Raw genomic sequence first — 15740 nt, 5'->3', positions numbered from 1 at the left:
GCGTGGCCTAATAGTGGGCGGGGATTCCTAGAGAGCTAGGCTTCTGATAGGGCAGAATTTCGGAAGAGCGGGGACTGTGACTGGATGTGACCTGGGGGGCGGGTACTCCTGTGAGGCAGAGACGTATGGTTGGGTAAAACAGCGGGGGGGCGGAACCTGAGGGTGTGGATTCTGTCGCGAGCTGTGATTCTCCGACTGGCAACTCGGGGTTCGCGTGGCCGGAAGAACGGGTAAACAGAGCGACCCACACCGACGCACCAGCCCGAAAGCCACTGACTCTGGCTCTCACTGACAATGATGGACAGTGACCAACAGACGGGCAAGTGAGTTGCTTCACGAGCAAGGGCGAATGAGCCCACTTTTGTACAGCACTTTGGGAAGGCGCCTGTTGGTTTTGGTCCAGAAAAGGAACGGGAAGCTGAGACCTGGGTGGGGGTGGACTACTCCTCCCTCCATCGATTCATTGTGAATTGATACACCTGGCCCTGAAGAAGCTCAAGCCTCTGTCATGTCAGCACCCAGATACTATTTTCCATTTGGAGAATGCCGCCACCAAGTGGCGGTACCTTGACATGGCCATGCAATCTGAGGCTGGGGAGGGGTGGTGGGCTGGTACCCCGGGGAGAGTTAATGTATGTTGCCTTTGCCCTATTGAAACCTTTTGCATTACTAAACTGTGATAAGGTCTATGGGACTTGAAAGGGAGGCAACATACATTCCCTGGCTTCAGGATTGGACAGACCTGCGTTTCCTGTAACTCAGGACCTCCACCTCGAGGTGACAGAAGGGATGAGGGCTTCCACTCGGCTTTGTTTGAAATGTCTTTACTGCAAGAGGAGCAAACTAGTTAAGAGGTTGGGATATACAGGTTGGTTGTTGAGAAAAAGGTCTGGGCTTCTTAGTTGTAGTTGAAACCGTGGAGTTGGACAAGGGCACCCAGGGGGAGTATGTCAGAGGGGCACATCAAAGCCCCATAGTCAAATGGAGGAAGAAGAGCCCTTAAAGGAGACTGGGAAGGACTGGTCAGCAGGTCAGAAGAGGACCTAGAGGGCCTTGGAAAAGGCAGGTAGAGTAAACAGTGCTAAATGTTGCAGAGAACTCAAGCAAGGCAGACCAGACCAGAGCTCTATCTATCGTTCTTTTCATTTTGTAGTATGGAGGAGGTCCCTGGGGAGACAGGCTAGAGGGTTTTGGTTGAATGGTGGCTGTGGAAGCCAGGTTTCAGTGGGCTGAGATTTTTTCTTTTTTTTTTTTTTTTTTACAGAGGTGTACTGGAGCCAGCTTGTACTGCCTGGCAAGAGCCAACTATCAAATTTTCAGGAATTTTGGGGCCAGTTGTTAAACACAGCCATTATTTAAAAATTGATTGTATAAACTTACGATCAACTGGATTATATTAAAACAAAGGTAATAACTACTCAAAACTCAGCACTTCTTAATTATGTTACTATCTATGTTACTGAGGTTATTTGCATATATCACATCTGTAGGCTGGAAATACCATACTATATGCGGTGCATCTCTTATGCATTTTGTCTTTAATGACACCACATTAATAGCCTGAAATTGGCCGTGGTGGGAGTATTTAGGAATTGACAAACACTACAGATCGGTAGCTTTCTGGTTTGTTTGGAGGGCCAGTTATTAAATGTTTAACCACCACATAGAGAGAGAGAACAGAGACGCCTCCAAGGAATCTTTGCCGTGCTTAGAAGGTGAAATGATGACAGCTGGAGGGACATATGGGGTAGAGTGAGGGTGGTTTGTGTTATTCCCACCTTTTTATTTTGAAAATTTTCAAAGCTACAAAAAAGTTGCAAGAATACTATAATGAACACTCATATACCCTTCACCTAGATTCATTTTGCTACACTTGCTTTAGCATTCTTTCTCTATGTATATGCAAACAAACATATGTATGCAAACAAATATATATGTGTTGTCAAACTCAAGGTTGTGTGCCCAAGGAACAGTGAGGCAAACAAACCGAAACATTGGACTTTGGAGCAGAGAAAGGTTAATTAGTTGAAGAGGCACCAACCTGGAAGATGGGAGACCTAGACTCATCTCAAATCCATCTTGCTGGCTGGCTGTGGGCACAAGGTTTTTGTTTTTACTGAAGTATAGTTAGTTTACAGTATTGTGGTACTTTCAGGTGTACAGCTAAGTGATTCAATTATATACATATATGTATATGTGTAATGATTAAAAAAATTTTTTTCCATTATAGTTTGTTACAAGACATTGGAAATAGTTCCCTGTGCTATACAGTAGGTCCGTGCTGTTTATCTATTTTATATATAGTGGTGTGTATCTGTTAATCCCATACTCCCAATTTATCCCTCCCCCCCTTCCCCTTTGGTAAACATAAGTTTGTTTTCTATGTGTGTGAGTCTGTTTCTGTTTTGTAAATAAGTTCATTTGTACTATTTTTTAGATTCCACATATGAGTGACATCATATGGTATTTGCCTTTCTCTTTCTGACTTACTTCACTTAGTAAGCTTTTCTCTAGGCCCTTCCATGTTGCTGCAAATGGCATTATTTCATTCTTTTTTATGACTGAGTAATATTCCATTACTTATTATATATACCATTACGTATACCACATCTTCTTTATCCATTCGTCTGTTGATGGGCACTTAGGTTGCCTCCATGTCTTGGCTATTATAAATAGTACTGCTCTGAACATTGAGGTGCCTGTATCTTTTCAACTTAGAGCTTTTGTCTTTTCTGGATATATGCCCAGGAGTGGGATTGCTGGATCATATGGCAACTCTATTTTTAGTTTTTTAAGGAACCTCTATACTGTTCTCCATAGTGGCTGTACCAATTTACATTCCCACCAAAGTGTAGGAGGGTTCCCTTTTCTCCACACCCTCTCCAGCATTTGTTATTTGTAGACTTTCTAACGATGGTCATTCTGACCAGTGTGAGGTGGTGCCTCATCGTAGTTTTGATTTCCACTTCTCGAATAATTAGCGATGTTGAGCGTCTTTTCATGTGCCTGTTGGCCATTTGTTTGTCTTCTTTGGAGAAATGTCTGTTTAGGTCTTCTTAAAGGCAAAAAAAAGGTAAAAGGGAAGGGGTCTTTGTGATTTCAGCTCCCTGATAAGACCTCAGTTGCAGACTTACCAGCTTCGTCTTGTGACTTGGTGTGTCATTGGTGACTGTGATTGATCTACATGTTCCTGCAAAGCATACTAGTAAATCATGGTCTGTTGTTGAAGCCACCAGTGGGTGTGGTGTTTTGTTATAGCCGCCCTAGCTGACTAAGACAAGTCTGTTCTCCCGGATCAGCAGACTAACCCCAGGCTGCCTGGAAACCTTCCCAGTGCCGTCCAGTGAGTGTGTGTTACAGTGGGCTGGGTACAGTCAACAGCAAGGCCAGGAGTGGGACATGGACCAAGGCAATGGGGAGTGTGTGCGCGGCAGTGTGTGCATGGTGTCCCCGGAAGGGCAAGACCTGGGGCTAAGATGATCACAGAAAGACTCTTTGTATTATTCATCTACTGCTCTGCAACAAATTACCCAAAATGTAACGGCTTAACAGAGAGTAGGATGGCGGTTGCCAGGGATCGGGGGTAGATACACAAGATGCGTGAATTCTAGAGCTCTCTCATACCGCCAGCTTGGTGCCTACAGTTAATAGTCTTGTACTGTGCACTTAAAACATTTCTTAAGAGGGTAGATCTCAGTAAGACAGAGAAAGAGACATATCATATGATATCACTTATATGCAGAATCTAAAAAAAAAGTGATACAAATGAACTTATTTACAAAACAGAAACAGACTCACAGACTTAGAGAACGAACTTGTGGTTACTAGGGGGGAAGGGTGGGGGGCAGGGATACATAGCGAGTTTGGGATTGACACACACAAAATTGTAAATCACTATATTGTACACCTGTAACTTATATGATATGGTACATCAACTATACATCAATCAAAAAGAAAGTGAAAATAAAAGAGGGTAGATCTCATCCTCCCCACGCCCCTCAAAACAAACAAACAAACAAAAAGCCAAACACAGAACACAAAACAAAGGGATACATAGAAAACTTTGGAAATGATGGACGTGCTCATCACCTTGATGGTGGCGACGGGGTCTGTGTGCAGATGCCCCAACTCATCAAATTGTATACACTGAATGTGTGCAGCTTGTGTATATCACTGGTACCTCAATAACGCTGTGTGTCCTCACATGGTGGAAGGGGCAGGGGATCTCTCTGGGGCCTCTTTTATAAAGGTACTGGGGCACTTTGATGACAAGCATCCGGAAGTTTGCCCGCCTAGGCCCAACTGGGGGAAGGTTCTGCTCCAAGGTCACTCACGTGGCTGTTGGCAGGATTCAGTCCCTTGCTGGCTGATGGATGAAGGGCCTCCGCTTCCCACTGACTGTTGCCTGGCGACCCTCTTCAGTTTCTGCTTCCATTATGGCGGTTGGCTCCCATCCGAGGGTGCAAGAGAGGGCCAGCAAGACAGTCTTTTGTAACCAAATCTTGGCTGTGACATCCCACCACATTTGTCATATTCTGTTAGTTAAAAGGGACTCACTAGGTCCTGCCCACCCTCAAGGGGACAGGATCAGACCAGAGCATGAATATAGGAGGTAGGAGGTCCTGGAGGCTACTTTAGAGGCTGCGCCCCACCTACACTCTTTGTAAGTGTTAGAGCAATTTGATTCTATGGCCTGGGGAGGCCAAGACTGAGGGCTAACTCAAACGTTATTTGTTACAGTTGTAACAAACAGAACCTGGGGCAGAAAAAGGACATTAGGGGAAATCTGAGAAAATCTGAATAAAGTATGGACTTCAGTTCATTATAATGTATCGGTATCAGTTCCTTAATTGTAACAAATGTCTCCTACCAGTCTAAGATATTGCTAATAGGGGAAATGGTGTCTGTGTCATTATTTTTAATGAATAGATGCATAATTTTAATGTATTCGCCTTACTAGTCTCAATATGGCATTAACGTAAAAAAAAAATAATTAGGGACCATTCTTCATCTTCTGTTGGGTTTTTTTTTTTGTAACATAAAACTTTATTTTTTAGAGTTTTAGGCTCATAGCAAAATTGGGCAGAAAAAGTCCAGGGAGTTCCCATATAATCCCTGCCCCCCAGCCGCCCCACACAGCCTCCCCGCCACTGTCAACACTGGCACCAGAGTGGTGCCTTTGTAACAATCAATGAACCTGTACTGACATATCATCACCACCCAGAGTCCATGGTTTACATTAGGGTTCACTCTCGGTGTTGAACATTCTATGGGTTTGGACAAATGAACAACGACCTGTATCCACCATCACGGTATCAGACAATCATTTCATTGTCCTAGAACTCCTCTGGGCTCTGCGTATTCATCCCTCCCTGCCCCATAACCCCTGGAAACCACTGATCTTTTTACTGTCTCCATAGGTTTGCCTCTTCCAGAATGTCATAGAGTTGGAATCATACATCGCGTAGCCCTTCCTGATGGGCTTCTTTCACTTAGTCACGTGCATTTAAGTCTCCTCCATGTTTTCATGGCTGGGTAGGTCATTTCTTTTGTAGTGCTGTCCAGATGTACCACAGTTTATTTAGCCACTCACCTGCTGAAGGACGTCTTGGTTGGTAATTATGAATAAAGCTGCTATAAACATCCACGTGCAGGTTTTTGTGCGCTGGTAAGTTTTAACCTCGTTTGGAAGAATCCCAACAGGGGCAACTGCTGGATCAATTCCTTCTTTTTTATACACTCAGTAGGATGATATTCAGTTCTCGCTGCAATTAACGCCTCTGTCAATGTCTTCTAGTCCTAACATTTTTTTCCATTTTATTATTGTATTTTATGAAGGCTCTAGGTTTAATAATGCCACAGCTCCAATTTTACGGTAACGGTAATCGTTATATAATCAGGTTCTTAATATTTTTGACCTCATTGGTATTTTTTTCTGAAATTAATATCACTGATCAAATAATCCTTAGAACAATAATAGCTACGATTTGTAGAGCTCTTACTGGGCTAGGCAGTGTGCCAAGTGCTTCACACATTGGTTTAGGGAGGCCCTCTGTGGATGGAAGGAGCCTGAGTCGGGGCGGGGGGGGGACGGGCATCTAACCCTGCAGCTGGGCCTCATGGGCAGAACTGAACTGTCCCTCCAGCCTCAGACTGGGATGCAGGCACTTGGTTATTAAGAGAAATCTGTTGTCTCCAACCTTCCTGCTCCCCTTCTCCCAACGACCCCCTCACCAGCTGTTATAGGCAGAGTGGTGTCCCTCCAAAGTCATGTATTGAAGTCCTAACCCCAGGACCTCAGGATGTGTGTTTGGAGGGAGGGCCTTTGAGGTGGTAATTACGGTAAAATGAGGTCACTGGGGTGGGACCTAAGCCAGTATGACTGGTGTCCGTATAAGAAGAGGAGATTAGGACTCAGACACACACAGAGGGACGACCATGTAAAGACACGGGGAGAAGACAGCGGTCTGCAAGGCTAGCAGAGATGCCTCAGGAGAAACCAACCCTACAGACACCTTGACTGTGGACTTGCAGCTTCCAAAACGGCGAGAAGATTAATTTCTGTTGTGTAAGCTGCCCAGACTGTGGTCCTCTGTTAGGGCAGCCCATGCAAACTCAGACAACAGATCCTCTACCTCTCCCCTCAGGCTCAGAGCCCCTGCGCACACCCAGCTTCTGCTGCCCACGGGCCTCCGCCATCTGTCTCCCTTCTGTCTGGCCTCCTTCCCACTTCTGCTGCCCCCTCTACCCGGCTGACTCTCTCCTCCTTCTCCTGTTCTCCTTCCCCAGGAATAATAATAGCTGCTGGCACTGGCTGTGTGCCTTCCCTGTTCCAGACGGCGTGCTAGGCCCCAGGAAGCGGTGTCTCATTTAGCACCAGCCCACCAGCCTTCAAGGCGGATGCTATCATTAGCGCTCTCGTACAGACCGGCACCCAAAGCTTGCAGAGGGAAAGGAAGCTGCCCGTCCTGACCACGTCAACAAAGAGAATCTAGCTGGCCCGGTTAGGGCAGAGCCTCGGACCCAGGTCACAGCATAGACCCCTGGCCCCGTCGGCTGTGCCCAGACCAGGTGATGTGAAAGCAAGGGCCGTCTGTAAGACAGGCTTTGAATCCTCCTTCATATCTGTGAAGCTGGTGGCATCATTCCCTTTCCTGGCAAGGAAGCAAAGGCCTCCAGAAGTTAAGCCACTCAAGTGCTAGGATGGGGAAATCGAAGGCGTTTGAAAGAAGCCATAAAGGGCAGCTAGACTAGAAGGCTTGCTGTGGGGACAGCACCAGCAGGGGATGAGGACAGATTGGGGAAATGTCAGGGGGAGCAAAAGAGCTTGGCCGGAGAGACTAGGCAGGGACAAGATCACGAGGGTCGCCTAAGCCAGGAGCTCCGGGGAGTTTTAAATGGGGCGTGGCGGGGTGTTGTGTGAGCCATACGGTCAGCTCTGTTTTGTGGAAAGATTCCCCCTCTGGCTCCAGTGAGGAGGCCACCGTGGTCGCTAGGAGATCACAGTGTCCCAAACGAAGGGGACGTGGCAGATGGGCCTGCTGAGCAGCCAGGAGTCAGGGCGCTCAGGACTCAGGGACAAGGAAACCTTTTATGGTGCAGGTCGGTGACACACCTGGTTGTCAACCTCCAGGCGTGGCCGTGGTGCAGTGCCCTTGGCCATCGCAGGCGGGCGATCGGGAGGGGCTTCTAGCATCTCCAGTGGCCCTTGAGGACACTCTCTCTCTCTGGAACCTCATCTCTCTTCTCACAATTATTTGCGCTTATTAGAGTCTATGGAGGGTGTGGGTGGAACAGTCAGGCAGTAGATGCAGGGCTTCTAAGGCGATCAGGCCTTTCAAAGAACCAGGCCTGACCTCTTAGCAGGGCTGACCTACCTATTAGTTGCCTAGGGCCCACGACACTTTGGGGGCCCTTGCAAATGTTTCACTTTTTTTTTTTTTTTAAATAAGAAGGAAAATATATATAATCTAGCTGGAATTATAGTCATCTTTATGCCAACTTAGTTGTAAAATATAATTTAAAATTTTTTTTCTTTTTTTCGTGAAGGATGGGACCCATGAAGGCAACAGTGCCTGGGACCCATGAAAGTCACAGTGGGGCATGATTTTAGCTTACTTCTTTGGCCTTATCACGCTAAGGTCTGTCTCTTCAGTCTTGGGTGCCATTATCAACTCCTTTGTTACCATGACCCAGGAAGGGGAGGTGGGGAGGGAAGAGAGAAAAAAATAAGCAGTGGGACCAAAGGGGTATTGGCACACCCATGTTCATAGCAGCATTATTCAACATAACCCAAAGGTGGAAGCAATGCAGGTGTCCACTGATGAATGAATGGAAAAACGAAATGTGGTCCATCCATACGATGGAATGTTATTCAGCCTTAAAAAGGAATGAAGTTCTTTTCTCTTTCCTTTTCTTCCTTTCTTTTTTTTTGGGCCATGTGGATTGCAGGATCTTAGTTCCCTGACCAGGGATGAACCCGGGCCCTGGCAGTGAAAGCGCTGAGCCCTAACCACTGGACCGCCAGGGAATTCCCAGGAATGAAGTTCTGATACATGCTACAGCATGGATGAATCTGAAAACATTTGTTAAATAAGCCTACAGTTTCTGAAATGCACGAAACTCTACATGTAAAGAGCCTTTCTCCTCTCAGCATTTGGGTGGGCTTAAAACACAGATCTGGTGGCCTCGCTTCCCCTTCCCCACTTAAAATACAGCATAGACCTATAGTTGGCTTGAATGTGCAGAGTTTTTCGGGAGGGATACACACAGGCAGCTCGAGAGAGGAAAGCCAGGTGGCTGGGAAACCAGAGGGAGGGGGAGCTTTCCTTCACTCATCTTTGGACCTTGTATGCTTTGCACAGTGAACATTACTTATTAAGAATAAACACGGGGTTCCAAAGAAGACATACAGGTGGCCAATAGGCACATGAAAAGCTGCTCATCATCACTAATTACTAGAGAAATGCAAATCAAAACTACAATGAGGTACCAGCTCACACCTGTCAGAATGGCCATCATTAAAAAGTCTACAAATAACAGATGCTGGAGAGGGTGTGGAGAAAAGGGAACCCTCCTTCCTATGCTGCTGGTGGTAATGCAGTAAACTGGTGCAGCCACTGTGGAAAACAGTGTGGAGGTTCCTCAAAAAACTAAAAATAGAGTTGCCATATGATCCAGCAATCCCACTCCTGGGCATATACCCAGACAAAACCATAATTTGAAAAGATACATGCACCCCAACGTTCCTGGCAGCACTATTTACAATAGCCAAGATATGGAAGCAACCTAAATATCCATCGACAGATGACTGGATAAAGAAGATGTGGTACATGTATACAATGAAATAGTGTTCAGCCATAAAAATGAATGAACTAATGCCACTTGCAGCAACATGGATGGACCTGGAGATGATCATACTAAGTGAAGTAAGTCAGAAAGAGAAAGTTAAATACCATATGATGTAATTTATATGTGGAATCAAAAATACGACACAAATGAACATATTTACAAAACAGAAACAGACTCACAGATATAGAGAACAGATTTTTGGTTGCCAAGGGGGAGGGGGAGTGGGGGAGGGAAGGATTGGGAGTTTGGGATTAGCAGATACAAACTATTATGTATAGGATACATAAACAACAAGGTCCTACCGTACAGCATAGGAAACTATATTCAATACCCTGTGATAAACCATAATGGAAAAGAATATGAAACAGAATATATGTATGAATACCTGAATCTCTTTGCTGTACAGCAGGTATTAACACAACATTGTAAATCAACTATACTTCAGTAAATTTAGAAAAAAAGAATATACACAGGAAATGGCGAGTTAGTGATTAATGGGGATAGAGTTTCGGTTTGGGGTGATGAGGAAATTCTGGAGATGGATGGTGGGGATGATTGCCCAATAAAGTGAATGTACTGAATGCCACTGAACTGGACCCATAAAAATAGTTCAAATGGAATCTAAAAAGTGACACATATTTACAGAACAGAAATAGACTCACAGACGTAGAAAACTTATGGTTACCAAAGGGTAAAGGGGGGGAGGGATAAATTAGGAGTTGGTGGCCAGGGTTGGTCAGGAGGTGGGGGGTGGAAGGTGGGGCTGGCGGGGAGCGTGTGCAGCAGCCTTTATTGTGGTTTCCATGGGGAGAAATGGGCAAGGAAGCGTAGGCAGGCTTACGCTTGGCTAATTTGAATAACTTCAGCAGGCTCCGGGTGTAGGGGCTGGCCCTAGTTGTCTGGCACCTGGTGCCAGGGTGATCAGGGCAGAGGGATATTACCTCCTGGAGTGCGAAAGCCTGATAAAGGAGGTGGTTGCCGCTATTGGCTCTGGACTGGTGGATTTGTCCACCAACACAAAAGGTGCACTTGTTGGTAAGTTGCTTACTCTCTCTAGGAATTAGCTAGCCCTGGGAGTCTCTCCCAGATCACCAAGGCCCCAAGATGTCAAATCATCAGAATACAGAAAATAAAGGACACAGTTAATATGCAAGGAACAGGAGTAGCGTCACCAAAGGACAAAGACAGGAAGGCTGGGGCAGGACTGAGGGCAGGTTCTACGACATGGGTGATGTGGGAGGCTGGGATCGTCAATGCTGAGACTTCCCCCCCATCCCTCCCAGGCCCTCTGCCTTTGAGCCTTCTGCAGAACGGAGGGGATTGCCGCGACCAAGCTTGGGGTCCAGGCTGACAATGCCGGCACCACCAGGGCTCTGTCTTCTTCTGGCTTTGCTTACGGCTTCTGGCAGGTGCCGCTGTGTCTATGGACGGAGTCGTCCCAGGAGCCCTGCCCCTACTGCCCTTGGATTCCTCCTGCCCAGTTCCGCCAATGGCTTCTCCGTCCTCCTGCCTACTCTGGCCCCTCCTGATTGGATGAAATCCCCACCCAGTTGCTTGAGCCCCCTCTAGACTGGGCCCCTCTGCTGTCCCTTCTTGAGGCTCACTGTTCTTCTCTAACAATGGATAGTGAAGCATCAGGTTGTGGTTGTGCTTCTTTTTAAATTTCCAATCTCTTGTGAAGCAACACGCAGTTCTGCTGTATGTGGCCAACACACAGCTGGGAAAGTGCCAAGCGACTTCTAAGATTGGCTTCGACCCTGGGCAAGGAGAAGGCTTAGCTGAGGATGCGCTTGGAGGTCGCAACAATATCAAACGGCTTCCCGCATTTCTAGACACCTCTGCTCCGGTCCTGTACTTGTTTGCTGTGCTCAGCCTTGACCAGCATAGCACATGCTCCATGCGGACAGGGACTGTCCTTTTGGGCTCATCTTTGTACTCTCAGAACCAGCGCATTGTAGGTTGTTATGGGTTGGATTATGTCTCCCCAAATTCATGTGTTGGAGTCATAACCCCCAGGATCTCAGAATGTGACCGTATTGGGAAATAGGTTCATTGCAGACGTAATTCATAAAGATGAGGTCATACTGGACCCCAAATCCGATAGGACTGGTGGCCTTATTTGGACACAGACACGCACACAGGGAGAATTCCATGTGAAGGTGAAGGCATAAATTGGAGTCAGGCTACCAGAAGCCAAGGAACGCCAAAGATTGCCAGAAACCATGGAAGCTAGGAGAGAGAGATTCCCCCTCACAGCCCTCAGAAGGAGCCAACTCTGCTGACACCTTGATCTTGGACTTCTAGTTTCTAGGACTGTGAGAAGTTTTTCTGTTGTTTAAGCCACCCTAGCAAACTAAGACACGTCTTTAGTTAATGCCCGTTGCACGCTAATATCTGTGCATGAATAGACTCAATATTCCCTACGTGAGCTGACCGATTTGGAGTGCCGAATGGGGTCCCCACATGGGCTGAGCACGCATGATTGGGTCAGCTGATCCACCACGAATGTCAAACTCTTGGCAGTGGAAAGCCCTAAGGTGATTTTTGTTTTTTTAATTGAGATAAAATTCCGGTATCAGAAATTTCTATTTTATTCTATTTTGTCTTATTTTATTTTGTCTTATTTTATTTGCTGTGCTGTGCGGCTTGCAGGATTTTAGTTCCCCGACTAGGGATTGAACCCATGCCCTCAGCAGTGAAAGCACAGAGTCCTAACCACTGGACTGCTAGGGAATTCCCAGAAAATTCACCATTTTAAACTGGACAATTCAGTGGACTTCCCTACACTCACAAGGTTGTGCAATCACCACCTCCATCTTGTTCCAAAACATTTGCTTCACCCCAGAAGGAAACCCTGTGCCCATTAAGCAGCAGCTCTCGTTCCCTCCTCCCCGAGCCTCTGGAAATAACTGATCTACTTTCTGTGGATCTGCCTGTACTGGACATTTCACATCAATAGAATCATATAATGTGTGGCCTTTTGTGTCTGGCTTCTTTCACTGAGCATCACGTTCTCTGGCTTCATCCATGTTGTAGTGTGTCTGTCCGTGTTTCATTCCTTTTTACGGCTGAATGATACTCCACTGTATGGATGGACCACACTGTGTTTATGTTCGTGTGTTGATGGCCCACCTGCCTTAAAATGTTCTACCCGGTGAATATGTGCGGACTGAAAAAAAGAATGACTGGAAGGATAGAGGTTGAGGACAGGTGAGCTGTGGGGACAGAGGCACAGGTGGCCCAGGCCCTGCCGCCCTCCCTCAGGGCCAGGAGTCCAGCAGGGACTCCTAGGTCAGCCAGGGGAGCATGGGAGAGGGGGGATGTGGGGTAGGTGATGGGGGGAGGGGAGCAAACTTCGTCCTCGCTCAGAGCCGGGCCTGACCTGCTCCCCTCTCTAGGTGACTGTGTCCGAGGCCCCCCCTTGGGGTCCTTCGGTTGGGACCCCAGCAGGGGCAGTCCTCCACCTGCAACACCCAGACCTTGTCAGGAGGGAAACCAAAATTCTGCCCTTGGGACCCGATCACCACCCAGCTTGCTTCTCTTTGTACCGAGTATGTCTGCCAGCAAACGCACTGTGGATTTTCATACAGAGAGACCTGGGCTGCATCTGTCCAGGTGCTGAAAACATCAGCTGTGGGGAGCAGGTGTCTCCCCGCCTGGGCACCGAGGGCGACAGCATCTTGGCTGCGCTGGGAGGTCTGCTGGCTGCACCAGAGGGGGATGCAAGACGCAGCCAACTGGGGCAACGTCTGGTCCCCGGGCTGGTCCGTGCTCAGTTTCATGCTCTGCTGTTGCCATCCTGAAATTCTTAATACATCTTTAAAAACTTCATTTTTAAGTGTGGTAAAATACAAATAACATAAAATGCATCATCTGTAAAAGTGTTCAGCTCAGCAGCATCGAGCACATTCACGCTGTCGTGCAACCATCCCCACTGCCATCTCCAGAACTTTCTCATCTTCCCAAACTGAAACTGTCCCCATCAAACACCGACTCCCCATCCCCCTTCCCCAGCCCCTGGCTCCCACCATCTACTTCCTGTCTCTGTGGATCTGACTCCTCTGGGGACCTCGCATAAGTGGAATCAGACAGTATTTATCTTTCTGCGACTGGTTTATTTCACTTACCATCATGTCCTCATGGTTCAGCCGTGTTGTAACGTTTGTCAGAATATCCTTCCTTTTAAAAGATGAATAATAGTCCATTTTATGTATATACTAACATTTTGTTTATCTGAAATTCTGAATAATTTTTGAACAAGGGGCCCTGCATTTTCATGCTGCATTGGGCCCCCCAAATTACATAGCCTGTCCAGCTGGCCCCTGTCACACTAGATCCAGTAGGAGAAATCCTTCCAGGCCCAGCCGACAGCTTACTCAGTCCCCTCCTCCCTGAAACTCCCTGAAGGGAACCCAGAGGGGGTCAAATGACTAACTCCCCCCCCATACGCTGCTTTGGAGAAGAACTCGGAGAAGACCCAGTGACAAATTTTGAAGGGCCTTTTATGGGTTGAATTGTGTCCCCCACAAAACGTATGTTGAAATCCTAACCTCCAGGACCCCAGAATGTGACCGTATTTGGAGATACAGTCTTTCGAGAAGTAATCAAGTTAAAATCATTGTGGGCGCTAATCCAATAGGACTGGTGTCCTTATAACAAGGGGAAATTTGGATACAGAGACAGACATGCACAGAGGGAAGACGACGTGAGGACACAGGGAGGAGACAGACATCTACAAGCCAAGGAATGGCGCCACCCCTTCCGCTGAGGCTCGCACGGGGCAGGCACGGGGAGAACCCAGGCCTGTGTGAACCCACCTGCCTGTGGATGCCCAGGGGCGGCTGGGATGCTCTCAGCCTCTCCCTTCCCTCTGTCCCCTGACTCCCTGACATGGTGCCCACACCTTCCCGTCTGATGCAGGACCTAGCCTGCACTGGGCAAGGGAGGATTCAAAGGGCCTGTAAAGGGGGAAGGTGAGGAAAGGGGTGCTATACACACATCGCGTCTTTAAATTGAAAATGTTTACAAGTTGCATCTTCGTGTGGCCAAAAGGGTTTAAAAAGAACTTGATATTTAATTTATTTTTTTGGCTGCGTTGCCAGTCGTTGCTGTGCGCGGGCTTTCTCTAGTTGCGGCGAGCAGGGGCTACTCTTTGTTGCGGTGCACGGGCTTCTCATTGCGGTGGCTTCTCTTGTTGCGGAGCACGGGCTCTAGGCGTGCGGGCTTCAGTACCTGTGGCATGTGGGTTCAGTAGTTGCGGCACGTAGGCTCAGTAGTTGTGGCACACGGGCTTAGTTGCTCCGCGTCATGTGGGATCTTCCCGGACCAGGGATCGAACCCGTGTCCCCTGCATTGGCAGGCGGATCCTTAACCATTGTGCCACCAGGGAAGCCCCGAACTTGATACCTTTTAATGTTCTTCTTCAGTCACGAAAGCAGATGAGTGAAATGCTTTAAGATTTTTAAAAATTACCAAAAACCCCCACAAGAGACCAAGCCTTTTGAAAAAGCATATTTAAGGTTTATGCTTTTGGTTTTCTGTGGGTCCGGGGCCCCGATGCATCCACAATCAATGATCGTCCTCCTTCGCGCTCTAAGAAGCACGTTGATACCTCCATCTGGGTCACATCTCTTTGTAAGTTTCCCTTTATTCATTCACATTTTATTGTCACCTTGAAATGCCGCCCTGTGGTCCATTTGTTCCTTAGCCCCAGGCCTCCTCAGTCAGAGCACAGGCACCAACCGCCAGATGCCCCGTGAAAACCCTTCAGTGGCGTTGCCCCCTCGCGCCCCGGCCCAGTCCACGCAGCCCGGGAGGTGGAGTTTATGCTGAAGAGCTGACATGAGAAGGGCAAGGCCACTCCCAGCAAGGGGAACAGCAAGGGCCAGGCCTGGCATCCGAGGAACACGGACCCCTTCACTGCGGGTGTGACCTCAGCATTCGAGGCCTCCACCGCCTTGACTTGTGAACCTTGAGATAGACACACCCAGTGCCCCGTCCCCGGGAAAGGCCTGCGTGCACATCTACGCCATCTTTCAGGGTCTGCCTTGAGATTTCTGTGCAAGCACACATGCATGGCTCTCTGAGGGGCCCTGGGCTTTTGGTTGCCGTGCATCCTGTATGTCAGGTGAGACATCCCCATCAGGCCACTTCCCTGTTTTCCAGGCATGCGGCGATTTTATTGATGTGGATGTGCATTTGTCGGTCACAACTGGCTTTAGTTTCAGAGCCTCTGGATCCCAGGGTCTCTCCCGCGGGGCCCTGGTGGTCCTGGAGCTCCAGCCCCTGCACAGACGATGTCTGAGGACTCACTCTGCCCCGCTCCTCGGTGCTGCCCCGGGGGCTGGCTGCGTGGCTTGGGTCGGGCAGGTGGGTGGTTTACACAGTTG

The 15740-nt window shown here is 47.9% G+C and overlaps 1 long non-coding RNA gene across 1 annotated transcript; it reads left to right on the top strand.

The window, feature by feature from the left end:
• The first annotated feature begins 87 nt into the window (after positions 1-87).
• On the top strand, positions 88-12645 carry LOC149744085 (uncharacterized). Its single transcript, XR_016391517.1, has 3 exons — positions 88-323; positions 1265-1407; positions 5421-12645. It is a non-coding gene; the product is annotated as an uncharacterized LOC149744085 (long non-coding RNA).
• The last annotated feature ends 3095 nt before the right edge of the window (positions 12646-15740 follow it).

This window comes from Delphinapterus leucas, unplaced genomic scaffold, assembly GCF_059928025.1.
Source record: "Delphinapterus leucas isolate spDelLeu-1000000601 "Yukka" unplaced genomic scaffold, BTC_Dleu_Yukka2 spDelLeu_asBTCV2_sq25, whole genome shotgun sequence".
In the NCBI taxonomy this organism is placed as follows: Eukaryota; Metazoa; Chordata; class Mammalia; order Artiodactyla; family Monodontidae; genus Delphinapterus; species Delphinapterus leucas.
The sequence above is the reverse complement of the archived record's forward strand: the minus strand, read 5'-3'. Positions and strand labels throughout refer to the sequence as shown.